Raw genomic sequence first — 16,841 nt, forward strand, 5'->3', positions numbered from 1 at the left:
AAAAGACAAAAATATATCTCATACCCTACCATCATTATATATAAATGTAAAGCAAAGTTGCATAATAAATATAGGGTACTTAGTGAACTATTTTTGATCAAAAAAAGTATACAAGCCGTCCCACCAGCGGCAAGGTGACCCTAAATTGGGACGGTACCTATACTGCCTATATTAAAAACCTTACTGTATATCAAAGTTGAAGCAATGCATATAAAAGGGTAGACAAATAGGACCGGGTCCCAACTCCAGACCACCCAGGCCCGTGGTAAGCTACATATATACCAGTCAGCTCAACAAAGGGGATGCCACACCCTTAAATTGCACAGAATGCAAACAAGACAAAAAACCAGGCAATGTGAACTGAGGTCTAAGATGGTAGACATGCAAGGAATAGGAGCATGTTCACACTAGCAAAAAAGAAACAAAACCTACAAAAGACAAAAATATATCTCATACCCTACCATCATTATATATAAATGTAAAGCAAAGTTGCATAATAAATATAGGGTACTTAGTGAACTATTTTTGATCAAAAAAAGTATACAAGCCGTCCCACCAGCGGCAAGGTGACCCTAAATTGGGACGGTACCTATACTGCCTATATTAAAAACCTTACTGTATATCAAAGTTGAAGCAATGCATATAAAAGGGTAGACAAATAGGACCGGGTCCCAACTCCAGACCACCCAGGCCCGTGGTAAGCTACATATATACCAGTCAGCTTTACATTTATATATAATGATGGTAGGGTATGAGATATATTTTTGTCTTTTGTCTTTTGTAGGTTTTGTTTATTTTTTGCTAGTGTGAACATGCTCCTATTCCTTGCATGTCTACCATCTTAGACCTCAGTTCACATTGCCTGGTTTTTTGTCTTGTTTGCATTCTGTGCAATTTAAGGGTGTGGCATCCCCTTTGTTGAGCTGACTGGTATATATGTAGCTTACCACGGGCCTGGGTGGTCTGGAGTTGGGACCCGGTCCTATTTGTCTACCCTTTTATATGCATTGCTTCAACTTTGATATACAGTAAGGTTTTTAATATAGGCAGTATAGGTACCGTCCCAATTTAGGGTCACCTTGCCGCTGGTGGGACGGCTTGTATACTTTTTTTGATCAAAAATAGTTCACTAAGTACCCTATATTTATTATGCAACTTTGCTTTACATTTATATATAATGATGGTAGGGTATGAGATATATTTTTGTCTTTTGTAGGTTTTGTTTCTTTTTTGCTAGTGTGAACATGCTCCTATTCCTTGCATGTCTACCATCTTAGACCTCAGTTCACATTGCCTGGTTTTTTGTCTTGTTTGCATTCTGTGCAATTTAAGGGTGTGGCATCCCCTTTGTTGAGCTGACTGGTATATATGTAGCTTACCACGGGCCTGGGTGGTCTGGAGTTGGGACCCGGTCCTATTTGTCTACCCTTTTATATGCATTGCTTCAACTTTGATATACAGTAAGGTTTTTAATATAGGCAGTATAGGTACCGTCCCAATTTAGGGTCACCTTGCCGCTGGTGGGACGGCTTGTATACTTTTTTTGATCAAAAATAGTTCACTAAGTACCCTATATTTATTATGCAACTTTGCTTTACATTTATATATAATGATGGTAGGGTATGAGATATATTTTTGTCTTTTGTCTTTTGTAGGTTTTGTTTCTTTTTTGCTAGTGTGAACATGCTCCTATTCCTTGCATGTCTACCATCTTAGACCTCAGTTCACATTGCCTGGTTGGATGTTTCTTTTACAGTTTGAAGAATTTTCCACACAGTATCCTTCCTTAGTACTACTTCACCACAACCCAGCTTTAAGGCTACAATCCTGATCAGCAAGTGTCCTCTACTTGCTCTTCGGTTCCACTTTTTATTTTTCCATTGCTGGCACCCTGGAACTCCCGATGGGGACCCTTTACTGGTCCCAGCTACTCAGTCCTGTTTGGGCCCATTACCCTCTAGCGGAATTGCCTCGGGGTCTCGTGGCTAGGCTTCCTCTCCTAGGATCCGTTTCCAGAAGTCCACTCTGCATCTCCGTCACTCGCTATCCGTCCTCTTTGGTCTCCTCTCATTCAGGGTCACCTTCGAATGCGGCACTGTACACTTTGCACTCTCCATCCTCTCAATTTGCACTCCAGACCCTATCTAACTTTCTATCAGGAAACAGACACTTTCCCTTACACTAGCCCCTCCCACTGTTGGCTAGTCCCAACTATTAACTCTAACTGTTCATATAGTCCCCTACACATACTAACTCACTACACTATTCATATTAAACCACAATACTATTAACACTTACCACATTACCCAATATTTAAACAGACACAGGATACAATTCACATAACATTCCAACAATAAAACTTGTCTTCTTCAGAGGGGAACGAGAGCAACATGTCCATACCCTTACATGTGGTCATCTCAGGTGTAGTAATTCTTTTCCACATTGCCAGCTGATGTTTCTTTTGTGGACGTTCTGGCACAAATACACTAAGCACTATGGCTCTTCATCAGCACATGAAGTGCTATCACTTGCTCATGTGAGAAAAGCAAGATGGACAGCAATATGAGCAAGGCTAAAGTGGTCCTCCCACAACTTCTCCAGCTCATCTTTCTATTACCCAGGCTGTATTCTCAAGTAGAACGAAACCGCAGCCTAGCGGTGAAACGCGTTGAGATGGACTGCAGCTTTCCTCCTTCTCTTTCGGCATCTTTTTTTTGCTATGGCCTCAGGTATGGGAGTATAATGTCAGTGACTTTCACTCTAGTTATTGTTACCATGAGTCACGTTCATTTGATTTGATGGTAGTATTTGTGTCTCAATGGTTTCTTATTAGCCAGTATATTGAACCATATAGCTATGACGAAATATCTGTACCATACAGTATTTGCCAGTATTTGTTACAGCATTTTGTGTGGACATAATTTAGTCTACACCATGCCAATTTGATCTGTATTCTGTATTTGCAGATATTTTTTTGCCTCTTACTTCGCATTGAACAGTCTCTATATGAGACATATTTGTATAGGTAATATATTATAGGCTGATTTGCGCATATATAGAGATAACTGGCTGATACTATTTCACCTGAGTTGGTGGCATTGGTGTGAATATGTATTTTACAGTATGATTATGTAATATGCAGTGATTGGGGATATGCTGTTTTAGTATCATGTCTATCAGTATCACATATATTATTGATTAATAAATATTCTTTGTACTTCATACATTATTTGGATCGATAGTTCCTTAAATTCTTCGTTTTAGGCTATACATTCTCATGTAGCATCTGGTCTATGTCACCATCATCTACTCTTTCTTCTTCTTCTCCCCCTCAGTGTCAGATATGAATCCCTGATTGTGTGGCCAGCAAACAATATATACAAAGTCAACTCCCACCTGGTTAAGTAGCTTTTGGTGCAGTGACTGCTGCACGACTTAGTAGATTCAACTGCCTTTTGGGAAATTATGGCGTGCACTCAGCATTGTTGGAATATACATTTATCACAGAAATAGGTCCCCATTCTGTGTCATCATGTGCAGAACAACATGGGCTGCTCCCTAGACTTGTCTTTGAGCTTGAAAGCACACTGTGCCAATGACACTGGAGCAGCAATTATGGACCGGAATAGTACACATCTTACATGACTTACTGAGTCAATGTTTTGACCAGAAGTGATGGACCACAGCAATTAGAACATGCGGTGAAGCCTCCATGGTTGGGTGCTATGTCTGGTTCTAATGCTGGGTGGAGCTTATCCACCTTCTCCTACACATGCTCCACATCTTCCTCAATGTACATCACCCCATCCCCAACAGTCATATGGCAGAATGATGTATCCAAGCCTTACCCTCAGTCTTTTCATTCTTGTAAGCTTAAACTCTGCCAAGCTGTTTTAGAGCTTATGAGCTTGGACGGCAAAAGTTATACAGTCAACACGTTGTTCTTCTTCATCAAGCATCAAATCTCATGCTGGGTGGCTCCCCATTAACAATAACTAGGCACTGTAGTAAGCAAGAATGCCCAGAATATTGTTACTACACTACATTTGGGCAAAGTATCACATGCTCCCTGCATGGCGCATGTCTTAAAGGTAATCTGGCACCAGGTTTGTCACATGTGAGATAAGACAACCATCTTTCAGCCCTGATATACAGTATTCTAATATGCTGTATATATGCACCCGATCCAGCCTGCAACAAAAGAAAAACCCCATTAATTATATACTCACCTGTTGGGCGGTTGGGTCCGATTAGGCGTTTCTGTCTTGGTTCGGTTACTCCCTTCTTCTTGCGATGTCGTGCTGCTCCTTGCTTCATGTGGATAACGCCTCCTAAGTCATCCACACACTGTTCCCTGGCATTGCGCTCCTGCGCAGGCATACTTCTTTGCCCACACCAGGGTAGAGCAAAGTAATGCAGTACACATGCGCCGGGAAAGGTCAAAGAGCCCAGCCTGTTCCAGCGCTACCACAACATCAAGTAGCCAAAGCAATAGGAGTAATTACAGTATATTTGACCAGGTGGACCAAATGTTTGAGGGTGAGGTGGATCCGCTAAGCCCAAGGTCCAGGTGGGCACACGGACCGCGGACGTCGGTGCAGCAGATGTGTAAGGCACGCAGGACACAGACAATTACCTGGCGGATTGGAAGCCGCAGACAGCCAGGGGATGTACTGAAGTCTGCAGTGTTACTGAAGTCATCAGGCAATCAGCAGTATGGAGGACTGGAGCCGCAAGCAGCCAGAAGATGTTGTGGAGACCGCAGACAGAATGCAAAGTTACTGAGGGCCACAGGCAGACAGGTGACCACAGGCAGACAGGTTGCAGAGTTACTGAAGGCCGCAGGAAAACTGGAGCTTGAAGGACTGGAAGCCAGGGCTGCCACCAGGAATTTCAGGGTCCCATACTGGCAAAATTTTCGGACTCTCTTGAGACTCCGCCCAGGCTTCACCCCAGCTCTGCCTCCATCCATCGAACCTTCTATAGTCCCACTGCCCACTCTTGGAAAATCTCCACTTTTGTACCACGTCCTCACCAATCACACATTAACAGTCCCCATCGAACACCAGATCACATACATAGCCACATACATAGCTTTTGTTTTGGCCAAAAGATTTTTTAAGCTGCCACCAGCACAAGGTAGACTCTTTTGGCCGGACCTTACTCTACTCTAACCTATTAAATATTTCTTAACATATCCAATACTATTTTTAGGTATATTTTTATTTATTTTTCTTTAAAGGAATGTGTCACATACATATTTTAAAATGACCAATAATAGCACATACAAGGGACAAATACTGCCACACCACGACAAGATCACATATTACCACCACAGTTACCGAATAATACCACACACAAGGAACAAAAACCGCCACACCATGACCAGACCACATATTACCACCACATAGTGACCGAATACTGATCATTAATAAAAAAAACCCACAATACTAATATTACCATAAGTGCCATTATACACGGGAGCTCTGTACATGGTATACAGTGTATAGTGTAAGTGCACAGGTAATACAGTGATCACCAGTTACATTATACACAGGAGCTCTGTACATAGTGTACAGGTAATACAGTGATCAATAGTGAAATTATACACAGGGGCTCTGTACATAGTATATAGTGTATAGAGTGACGTCTCTAGGTGAAGTCCTTCATCTTCGCTTTTCTCCTTCATCCAGCACAGACCGCCATCACTTCTTCTTCCAGCCAGGACTCATCTCTGCATAAAATAACACACAGTTATCTAGCGCACATTCCCCAACTCCTACACTACACAGCTGAATACAGACGTGAACCCAACATTATTATATAGTTATTATGCAACCCACCATTCCAAATATATCCACCCCTGCGCCCCCCACTAACTGTAAATAGCCACTTTCCCACCTAATAAATATTTAAATTAATTAGTACCTGTACTCTTTCCCACAATTCATTACCAGTCACACTCCTGCATTCTCAACGCCCCCTACTCTGTACGTCCTGCTCCCCCGATTCATTGTATTTACATGCCCCCTCCACCCCAATTCATTGCCATGTCCTCTCTCCAACCCCCATTCATCATGTGCTCTCACCACTTCCAATTCATCATGTGCTCTCCCCACTCCCCCACTCCCAATTCATCATGTGCTCTCGCCACCCCACTCCCAAGTTCCTTGCTATTTTTAGCCTAGGAAGGTGCCATTAGGCAAACATGTTCCCTGGCTTTAATAGCAGATCACAGCTGTTTCATTATCCGCTACGTCCCCCCTGATCAGCACTCAGCAGCGCTTTGGACGTAACGTATTTTGCTTCGTCCAAAACGCGGTGTTCTAATGCCCACTTTGTTGTCGGTACATGTGAATCCACCACATATAATGACACTTCAATTGGTCAAAATCTGCAGAAATTGCCATGCTGCGAGTGAGTTTGGGTACGTGGCCACAATCAGGAGCCGCTGCAGGTTTGACGCTGCGTGTTTATACAATGTCAATCCTGCAGCGTCCAGATGTTCTAGAAATCCCATGTCCACTATGCGTGCATCTGAGGCTGCAGATCACCCGTGGACACTGACATGAGGCCCTTCTTTCAGGACTGCAGCATGTCAAATACTCTTGCGGAGTCGCTAGTCTCCATAACAGAAATTTGACCACTAGAATGTATTGAGTGTGGTAAATCATGGTTCAGTGAACACATGTGGATTTACCTGCGTTCAATAGAATGTAACATTTTGGACACAGCAAAAATATGTGTCCAAAGCACTGCTAAGTCTGAATCGTGGGCAAAGAGCCTAAAATTAAAAAAAAAATGGAGTGGGCTCCCGCGTCATTTTTATAACCAGCAGAGGGAAAGCCGATTGCTGGGGGCTGATATTAGTAGCCGAGGAAGGGACCATTAGCCAACAATGTTTCCTGGCTATTAATAACAGCCCACATGTGTTTGCTTAGCCTTTATTGGCTAGATTACAGGGTCCCCCTATAAAATCTAACCAGAAAAGGCTAAACAGACAGCTGTGGGTTGATATTAATTGCCAGGGAAGGGGCCATGCATCCTGTCCCCCTCCACGGCTAATAATATTCCCCCTCAGCAGTCCCAGAAATGGCACATCCATAAGATGCACCAAATCTGGCGCTTAGCCTCCGCTCTTCCCACTGCCCTGTAGCGGTGGCGAGTGGGCTAATGGGGTTGGGGTTTATGTCAGCCTTATATTGGCGGCTGACGTGAAGCCCAGGTTAGTAATGGGGGCGTCTACTAGACGCCCCCATTACTAACCGCATAGTAAAGACACAGCCAGAATAAATTATTTTAATAAAATAAAAATATACACGGTTTTAATAATTCTTTATTGCACGCTCAGTCCCTGAATCCCTTGATTTTCTGTAAAAAAATAAAATAAAAGACAACCATATCCCTCACCTGTCCGCCGTCACGACGTAATCCAGATTGTCCCTCGACGATCCGGTCACTGCTACAGCAGTGACATCAGCAATCACTGATGTCACTGCTGTAGAAGACAGCAATGTACACTGACAGGGGTGTAATCACTCCTGTCAGTGTACATGGCTCTGCTGCAGGAGTGAGGTCACTTGGATTTGACTCGCCCCCTGGGCCGTGGGGCACTCGGATCCGGGCAATTAGGGAAACGGTGGGAGTAGTAGTGGCAACCCGGTTCCGTGGCTCAGGGTGGTCAGGCCAGTGGTAGTCCGTTATGTGCTATTGATAATGTCCGACTACGCCACCCGTGGATTTGCGGTCATTAGGTACCGCCGCTGCAAGGCAGACCGCTGGGGCTGATGAGGTGTGCAGCTGGGATGGTGTGACTCCCCACGGGAAGAGTGCGGCCCCAGGGCAGTGTAGTGGATGGTGGGAGTGATGGTGGTTAGAGTCTCAGTACCGGTAGTGCTGGAGGCGCGAAGGAGCACACAGACAATAGGTTGCAGTCCAGGGTCTTTACTGAAACAGGTAAACTGACCCATAAACAGTCCCAGCTAGGAGGGGACCTGGATGTCTGAGAGCAACGGGGAAATTGGTCCTGGTCAGGGTGAGGGTGTAGGCCTACCGTGCTTTCTGCGCTCCTTCTGGCTATCTCCTCGTTATAGGGTAACAGCCCACGTTTCCGAGCTTTCCGTGTATTCTCGCCTGTATGGCCTGCGACGTGGGTTCCTTTCTGCTCCCAGCCTTGTACGGCTTTACTGGTCCCTTCGGTTGTGGCAGGGCCTCCAGGCTTCTTAGGCCAAGGAATATACAGTCCCTTGCGGACTGGTTCTCTGCTGGAGGATGTGGAATCCTCCCAGCCTCAGACACCAAAGTCTGGTAGATTAAGTCCTTTATCTGCCAAGACAGGCTCTCTTCGCCTCTTGTCTCTGGCCTGTGGCTCTCCTCCTGCCACACTTCCTCTTAGGTGCAATACGACTGTCTGTCCCTGCTCTGCTCTGGGACAAGTCTCAGTGCTGAGACAGGCCATCAAGTTCTCCCTAACCCTGCCCCCAGTACCAGCTTTTATAGGGGCAGCCTGCTCCCCCTACTGGCCTGAGACAGGAAGTACTGCATGCTAATGTTCCCCTGAGTAGAGAACCTCCCCCTTGCTCTCAGACACAGCTTTAATTACACTTGTGGCATCCAGGCCAGGGTGACACAGATTCATCAGCTGAAGATCAGCTGATCAACCCCAGAGACTTCAGAATCGGTGGTACATGGGAACATTCTTGAGAACTGGCATTCTTGAGAATGTTCCCACGCAGCACCAGTGCCGTAAAGTGAGGTCCTGGAGCTCTCAGCTGATCTTCAGCTGTTGAACCCAAGTGACCTCACTCCTGCAGCAGAGACATGTACAGTGACAGGAGTGATTACGACCCTGTCAGTGATCACCTGATCTTCAGCTGAGAGCTCACGTGACCCGAGGTCCTGGCAGCGCACCGATGTACACTGCTGGGAGTGAGCGCTCTCCTGGCATTTTACCGCTGGCCTGAACACATCGCCGGGGACATCGCGATGACCAGGAGGACACCGGGGGGCGCCGGACAGGTGAGAATAGTTTTTTTTTTTTTATTATTTTTTTTTACACAGTGTGCAGCCCCGGCTCAGCTGAGGACACTACTACTCCCCTCAGCCACACCGCTCTTGCTGTTATAAGCGGGAACGGTGGTCGGATGATGGGAGTAGTAGTCCTATCCAGTCGACACGGGTACCACTCTATGTGTGGTTTTGCAGCGTTTCTCTCCCATCGACTTTAATTGAACCACAGCTGCGGTTCAATTAAAGTCAATGGGCGGGAAACGCTGCAGAAACGCTGAATAGAAAGGACATGCTGCGTTTTTAAACGCAATGCCAATCCTGAGCGGAAATTTCCGCATCATGTGCACAACACATCAGGATTGCCATTGCACTAGCTGGCAGACCGATTACCAAGCGTTTTTGATGCATTTCCGTGCGAAAAACCGCCGCGAAAACACATTAAAAACGCTACATGTGCACTTAACCTAAATCTGCTAATCATTAAAGTGGAATACATATACCAAAGCAGTACACATTGAAAGTAAGAAATCTGCAACTTCAACCCACATTCAGATGAGAAGTGATCGATAAATTTCTGCTAATTCACACCCACACAATTGCTCTAAAGCAGGTGGTATTTTCTCTCTTAAGGATGTGTGAAATATCCAATATTTTCAGCAAGGAAGAAAGAGATATCCGCTGTTCTGACAGAGTCAAAAGCTTTCTTGTCTCCAATTACTTAATCACCAATTAGTGAATAGTCGTGGCATCTACTCCGTGCATAAACCATGTGACTCAGACAGAGGACCAGCTCTCAGATGAATTCAGCCTGCCCAAGTACCAGAAACTACCATTTAGCTAGTTATGTCAACTTGAATTCCCTGGAAGAATTTTAATGAACTGGACCTTGCCACTCAGCCTGTGTGATTTGTATACTGTAGGAAACTAAAGCAGTACACTCATCTTTTCTAAAAGGACTAAAGACAACATTCACACTCTGTGTTATCCATAGTAATGGCATTTAAAGTACCAAGTGCATCCGTATGTCATGCACTGCCCGGCAGCCCCAGGACTATATGCACTCCTCAACATTGAAATTGCAACATCATAAAGGAAAAGTCGTAAAGTCATGGAATAATGGAAATTATAGAATGGATGGACATGGTGATAATATGCAAATGATCAAAAAATGGAAACAAAATTTTCAAAACATCTCAATTTTTTCAGTATCAAGTATGAAAGCCACACACACAGAAATACATGCATTTACATGCCTTGGCATGCTATTGTTATAGCAGAAGATGGAGTCCCTCAAGTTTAAAGGCCCCATCTATGCTATATAAGTCTGACAGTTATTTTAGGTGAAAACAACAGCTATGAATGTACCTTCTTGTATCAATAGCGTGTCCTTGGGAGAAGATAAAGTGATTCTCCCTGGCCAGATGTTTCTTCTTGTAGCAATAATGTGTTCTTGCAGAAAGATGAAATGACCTTGCTAACTAGATAAGTCTAATTAAATATTTTAAAGCATACAGAAACTAGCTTTTTTCACTTGTTCAGCTAAACTGTACAATCGAACCATATATGGCAAATCCGTTTCCTGCCTTTAGGGTGTATATTAGCCCTGTGTTTTGTAATAAAGTTTTTAGAGTATGTTTAGACACAAACATCCTGTCCTGTGTCTTCATTCTCTCCGAGCTCGTAATCCAAAGGATAGAAGACCCAAAATTCAGAGACGACAGCTGGCGCCCGAACAGGGACCTTGAGTTAATCTACCCAAGGGTGCTCGACCGGTCCGAGACGTGGGACGAGTGAAGCTCTCTGTTGGTGATATATACAGCGCTGAGGTAAGAATAACTGTTATATTCTACCTAATTATATCACTGCATAGAAGAGACTCCCTCACCCCCGAGCGGTCGGCTCCCCAGGTAATTCAACAGATTGTTGTCTGGCTCAGGTCCCTTTGAACCAGTAGAATCCCTCAGATAAATTGACAGTCCTGCCTTCTATCCTTTGGAGAATTTAAGAATGAAAATATGGATCCGATGATTGTGTTGTGGATGTGTCCCGGGATTGATGTTTTTGGTCTGTTTTTCTGGTTGGCGTATAAGTCCTAGAGAGGCTAGTAGTGGAATGGTTCAGAAACCTTTGTGGCCCATTGTCTAAGTGACTGAGGAGTCTCTTCTAGGTGAGGAGAACCGAAAAAAATGGGGAACCAAAATGCCAAGGAAGGCATTATAGCCAAAGACTTAGTGGTACGCAGAGAAGGGAAACAGGCACTGATTGGAATTGACAAAATATTGTGTAAAGCGGGAATGAATGAGAATGGAGAGATGAATGGAGAGAAATGGAAATCCTTCTTTAACTCCTATCATGGATGGTTGAAAGATAAGGGTCTGTTAGGGACAGTGGATGTATGGATGAATGCATGCGCTTATTTTGAAGGAAAGATTGAAGAATTAGGAGACGGACGTTACAGACTGACAAAAACCGGAATGACAGATTTTCCTCCCTGTCCGCTCCCGACGTCACCCCCACCCCAGTATCAGAATTCCCAGGAACCTAATTGTTGGGTTTGCCCCAGATGTGGACAGCAGAACCCCTTGACAGTAGACATCTGTGTGGCATGTGGAGGACCGAGACCCCACCCAGCTAGACAATTCCCAATGAGGACGGTAGTTGTGCCAGGAGCACCAGCAACAGCAGCAGCAGGGGGGGATGCAGTGGTTCCAGGTCAGGAAGCTCGAACAATGTTAATGTATAGACCATGGAGTCCTTCAGAGCAGTTGGCACTGATCTCCCAGCTGCCAGATCCGTCCCAGTCCCCTATGGGTTTCGCTAGAATGATCACCACCATACAGGATACGTACCATGCCACTAGAATAGATCTGCAGGGGGTAATTAAGGGAAAATTGGCAGATGAAGCCCGCTATGATAGGTTGATAGATGAGACAAAAAAACAATATGCCAATAGGACCGGACCCGTAGATGCAGAATCTAATGATGCAGCAGCTGGAGTCCTATTCGCAGCAGCGTTGGTAAAAGCATGTCAAGACAGGCAAGCAGAAAAGCAAGTTACACTAGAAGATAGAGTGCAGGGAAAGGAGGAAGATCCTAAGGATTATTTCTATGCATTAAAGAAAACCTGGTCAGAAATGGGGTTCAACCCTGGGAATAAGACTAGTGAGAGGGTATTAGCAAGTGCTTTCATGAATGGACTAAACAAAGAGATTGCAGAGAAGGTAAAAGCAAGTAGACCGGACTGGAGATCAGTGAAGGCAGAAGATTTAGCTAGAATAGCTCAGGGGTCACAACATGACATAGCGCAGGCAAAAAGAGCTGCCAGAATACATATAGTAGAGACGACCCCCAGAAACAACAGAGGCAGAGGACGGACTGAAGGAGGAGGACAGAAACTGTGTTACGGATGTAAAAAGCCAGGACATTTTAGAAAGAACTGTAGGACCAACCCGTATCCAAATGCTCAGAGTACGGGTCCTCCAGCCGACCAAACAACGCCCCCATAGGATGAGGGTAGCTTGCACATGAACCCCCTCATCTCCTTACCCCCAACTCCCAGTTGTATAGTGCAGGTGAACCTACCAGGGGGACATGAAATCGATTTCCAAGTAGATACGGGGGCCGACAATTTTAGTAATTACGCAAGGTGATTGGCTATACACTGACACTGATTTTTCACATCATGTCATTGCCACCCCCTTCAATTCCCCGTCTGTCCTGCTCCCTGTCACTAAGAAAATTCCCCTGCAAATTCAAGGAGCTACTGTACATAGCCAGCTCATGGTATCGCCCCGAGGCCAATGTAACCTTTTGGGAAATGATGTGTTGTCCCAATTACAAGCACATATTGAGTATCATCCCGATGGCACTGTCACCATGATCCCAGGTTTAAAACCAAGTAGCCTTTGCAAAATTATGTCACTAGATATTGCCAGCATAGAAGAGACAAATGAGTTTCCCCCGATATTGGAGCAGGCTGTACCACATGATTTTTGGGCCTCAGACAAAACAGATGTTGGTAGGTTAAGAGTTCAACCAGTAATGGTGAAATTAAAACCAGGAGCCATCTTGCCTCAACAGAGGCAGTATCCCCTTAGCTGGGCTCAGGAGAATGCCATAGCCCAGCAGGTCCAAAAATTACTACAGAGAGGAGTCCTAGTCAAAACCCAGTCCCCTTGCAACACTCCCCTGTTCCCAGTAAAGAAAAAGAGCGTGCCAGGACAACCAGCCACATATAGAATGGTCCATGACCTCCGGTTGGTTAACAAAGCCACAGAACTTCTAACACCAGTTGTGCCCAACCCGCATACTCTTCTGTCACAGATACCTTCTAACTCTCTTTGCTTTTCAGTGGTTGATTTGGCAAATGCATTTTTCAGTGTACCATTACATCCTGACTGCCAGTACCTGTTTGCTTTCACATTCCAGGGTAGTCAATATACATGGACAGTGTTGCCACAGGGTGCCCAGAATTCACCCACAATGTACACTGCAAGTCTGCAGGAAATACTGGAGGGATGGTCTGAACCACATATCGTTGTTTTGCAATATGTCGATGACCTGCTCATTTGTGCCCCCTCCAGGAAACAATGTCATAGTGCAACTATATCGCTTATGTTGTTTCTCTATCACGCTGGCTGCAAGGCATCGAAAGATAAGCTTCAGTTTTGTAAATCTTCAGTCACCTTTTTGGGACACTGCATTACACCAGGAGCTCGTCATTTAACAAATGCACGCAAACAAGCTGTACAGGCATTCACCGTCCCCATTAATGTTGCAGCCCTCAGAACTTTTCTTGGACTTGTTTCCTATTGCAGACAGTGGATTCATGCCGTCTCTGTTTTAATGCAGCCCCTCTATGATTGTCTTACCCCAACACCTTTTGTACTAACATCAGAGGCAATAGACTGTTTTTATTCTCTTAAGAACCGTATTTTGGCCGCTCCAGCTCTGGGTACCCCTAATTATGAGCTCCCATTTACTCTGTACCTTCATGAACAAGCTGGACATGCAGCAGGAGTTTTAACTCAAACACACGGTGATAATCAGAGACCTGTTGCCTACTTTAGTGGCAGATTGGATGCGGTAGCCAGAGGTGCACCATCCTGCGTACGTGCTCTGCATGCTGTTGGACTATTACTCCATAAATCCGCAGACATTGTTCTTGACCACCCGCTCACCGTTCTAACACCTCATGATGTCTACACTATATTGAATCAAGTGCAACCCGCTCACCTCTCAGCAGCACGTCATCTCAGGTTACAATGTGCACTGTTAATGCCTCCCAATGTTTCTTTACAGAGGTGTACTACCCTGAATCCAGCAACTTTGTTACCTCTTTCGGATCTAAAGGAGGAGTCAGGTACTGTGCTTTTTAAGGAAGATCCAAGAGAGGAAGTTCCTCATGACTGTGTACAAATGATGGCACAAGAAACGGCAGGTTTACCTACTGAATTTGAACATGAATTACAAAATGCAGATTTTGAATATTTTGTAGATGGATCCCGTCATCAGGACGATTCAGGTACCTTCCATACTGGATATGCAGTTGTCTCCCTCAATGCAGTAATCAAGGCAGAACCAATGCTCCCACACCAGTCGGCTCAAGAAGCTGAACTTAGGGCCCTAACCGAGGCCTGTAAACTAGCGGAAGGTAGTATTGTTAACATTTACACAGATTCTAGGTACGCATTCGGTATATCGCATGATTTTGGTCCAATATGGAAGTCAAGAGGTTTCCTGATGGCAGCAGGACACCCCATTAAGAATGCTGATGCGGTCCAGCAGTTAATTGATGCGCTACAACTACCCAAACAAGTAGCTGTCATAAAGGTAAGAGCACATACCAGACGCACCGACCAGGTAAGCAGAGGAAACGCGATGGCAGATGCAGCGGCAAAAACAGCAGCCTGTAAGCCGCAACAAGGGTCAACAGTACGTCAGTTAAGTGCCCCTAAAAACCCCTTTGTGTCGGAGGACATCTTATCCCAAATGCAGGCTCAGGCTCAAAAGGAGGAGGTTGATAAGTGGTTAAAGGAAGGTGCATGCCTGAATGAAGCAAATGGGGTATGGGGGAAAGGGACATGACGATGCCTTCCAAGGGCACTGTACCCATCAGCTGCCGAGATACTACATGGGCCGACACACCAATCTAAAACGGGTGTGATTAGTGTGATGCAGAAACATTGGGTGGCACCAGGATTCTCCACCTGTATTGAAAACCTGGTACAAGGGTGCATGATATGTGCTACACATAATCAGGGTAGAGTAGTTAAAACACCACCCAAACACACCCCCCGGTCCCTCTATCCATTCCAGAGACTGCAAATTGATTATATTCAGCTGCCAAAGTCAGGATCATGGGAATATGTGTTGGTCTGTATTGATTTGTTCTCAGGATGGCCAGAGGCTTTCCCGATTGCCAAAGCCACGGCTGCGGCAACCGCAAAGAAACTGCTTGCAGAGGTGGTCTGCAGGTATGGGGTACCAGAGGTAATTGAGAGTGACAGAGGTACACACTTCACAGGTGAAATAATGAATGAAGTCATGTCAGCTCTAGGAATTCAACAAGCATTCCATACCCCATATCACCCACAAAGTAGTGGTAAAGTGGAAAGACTGAATGGGACATTGAAATTAAAAATTCAGAAAGCCATGGCTGAGACAGGAAAACCATGGTCGGACTGTTTACCACTTGCTCTGTTTTCAGTAAGATACACGCCTAATAGAAAGACTGGACTCTCTCCATATGAGATATTGTTTGGCAACGTACCCAGCCTAGGGTGTTTCTATCCGCAAGCATTAGAAATGAACAACCATGTGCTAAGTTCCTATGTGAGGGCTTTACACAAAAAGATTAAGCAAGTACATGATAATGTCTTCAGTTCTCTTCCAGATCCAGATCAAGACTCTAGCAGCCATACGCTGCAACCTGGAGACTGGGTGGTTATAAAAAGACACGTGAGGAAAAGCCTAGATCCACGGTTTCAAGTTCTGCTGACCACAAGTACAGCCGTTAAGCTAGAGGGAAAAGAGACCTGGATCACGCGTCCCATTGCAAAAAGATACTAGGAGAACCAGCGGACAAAGAATGATGACATTGTTTATACTTACCTGCATACTTGCGACCACAGGTGCATGGACTAGGTTAGGCACCATGGATGGAGACGACAATAGATTCATTAGACACCATCTTGCGCTAATCGATGGACTAAAGGAGCAAAACCAGACCATTGCTAATTGTTGGATATGTACACATGCCCCTGTGACGTCCACTAGGATACCCTTTCTCACTGTTCCAGTCTCATGGGAAGAGATAAACTTTTGGGTGAACTGTTCAGATACTTTGGCCAATAATTCCACACAGAGATTTTCCTTTCTAAATCCCGCAAATTAGTTTAAAGGTATTGGTGGGTGGTTGGCTGGTATAGTACAAGCTATTTTACAGGTTTTGCTAATGTGTCTTGCGGTTTATTTGGTTTTTAAGCTTTTTCTAATGTGTATTCAGCGTTGTACTAAAAGAAAACATAGAAATTCGTATTGATAAATGAAGGAACAAAAGGATGGAATGTTATAGCAGAAGATGGAGTCCCTCAAGTTTAAAGGCCCCATCTATGCTATATAAGTCTGACAGTTATTTTAGGTGAAAACAACAGCTATGAATGTACCTTCTTGTATCAATAGCGTGTCCTTTGGAGAAGATAAAGTGATTCTCCCTGGTCAGATGTTTCTTCTTGTAGCAATAATGTGTTCTTGCAGAAAGATGAAATGACCTTGCTAACTAGATAAGTCTAATTAAATATTTTAAAGCATACAGAAACTAGCTTTTTTCG

This window comes from Phyllobates terribilis, unplaced genomic scaffold (genome assembly GCF_046119375.1).
Source record: "Phyllobates terribilis strain yellow unplaced genomic scaffold, ASM4611937v1 Scaffold_11__3_contigs__length_659146591, whole genome shotgun sequence".
Classification (NCBI taxonomy): domain Eukaryota; kingdom Metazoa; phylum Chordata; class Amphibia; order Anura; family Dendrobatidae; genus Phyllobates; species Phyllobates terribilis.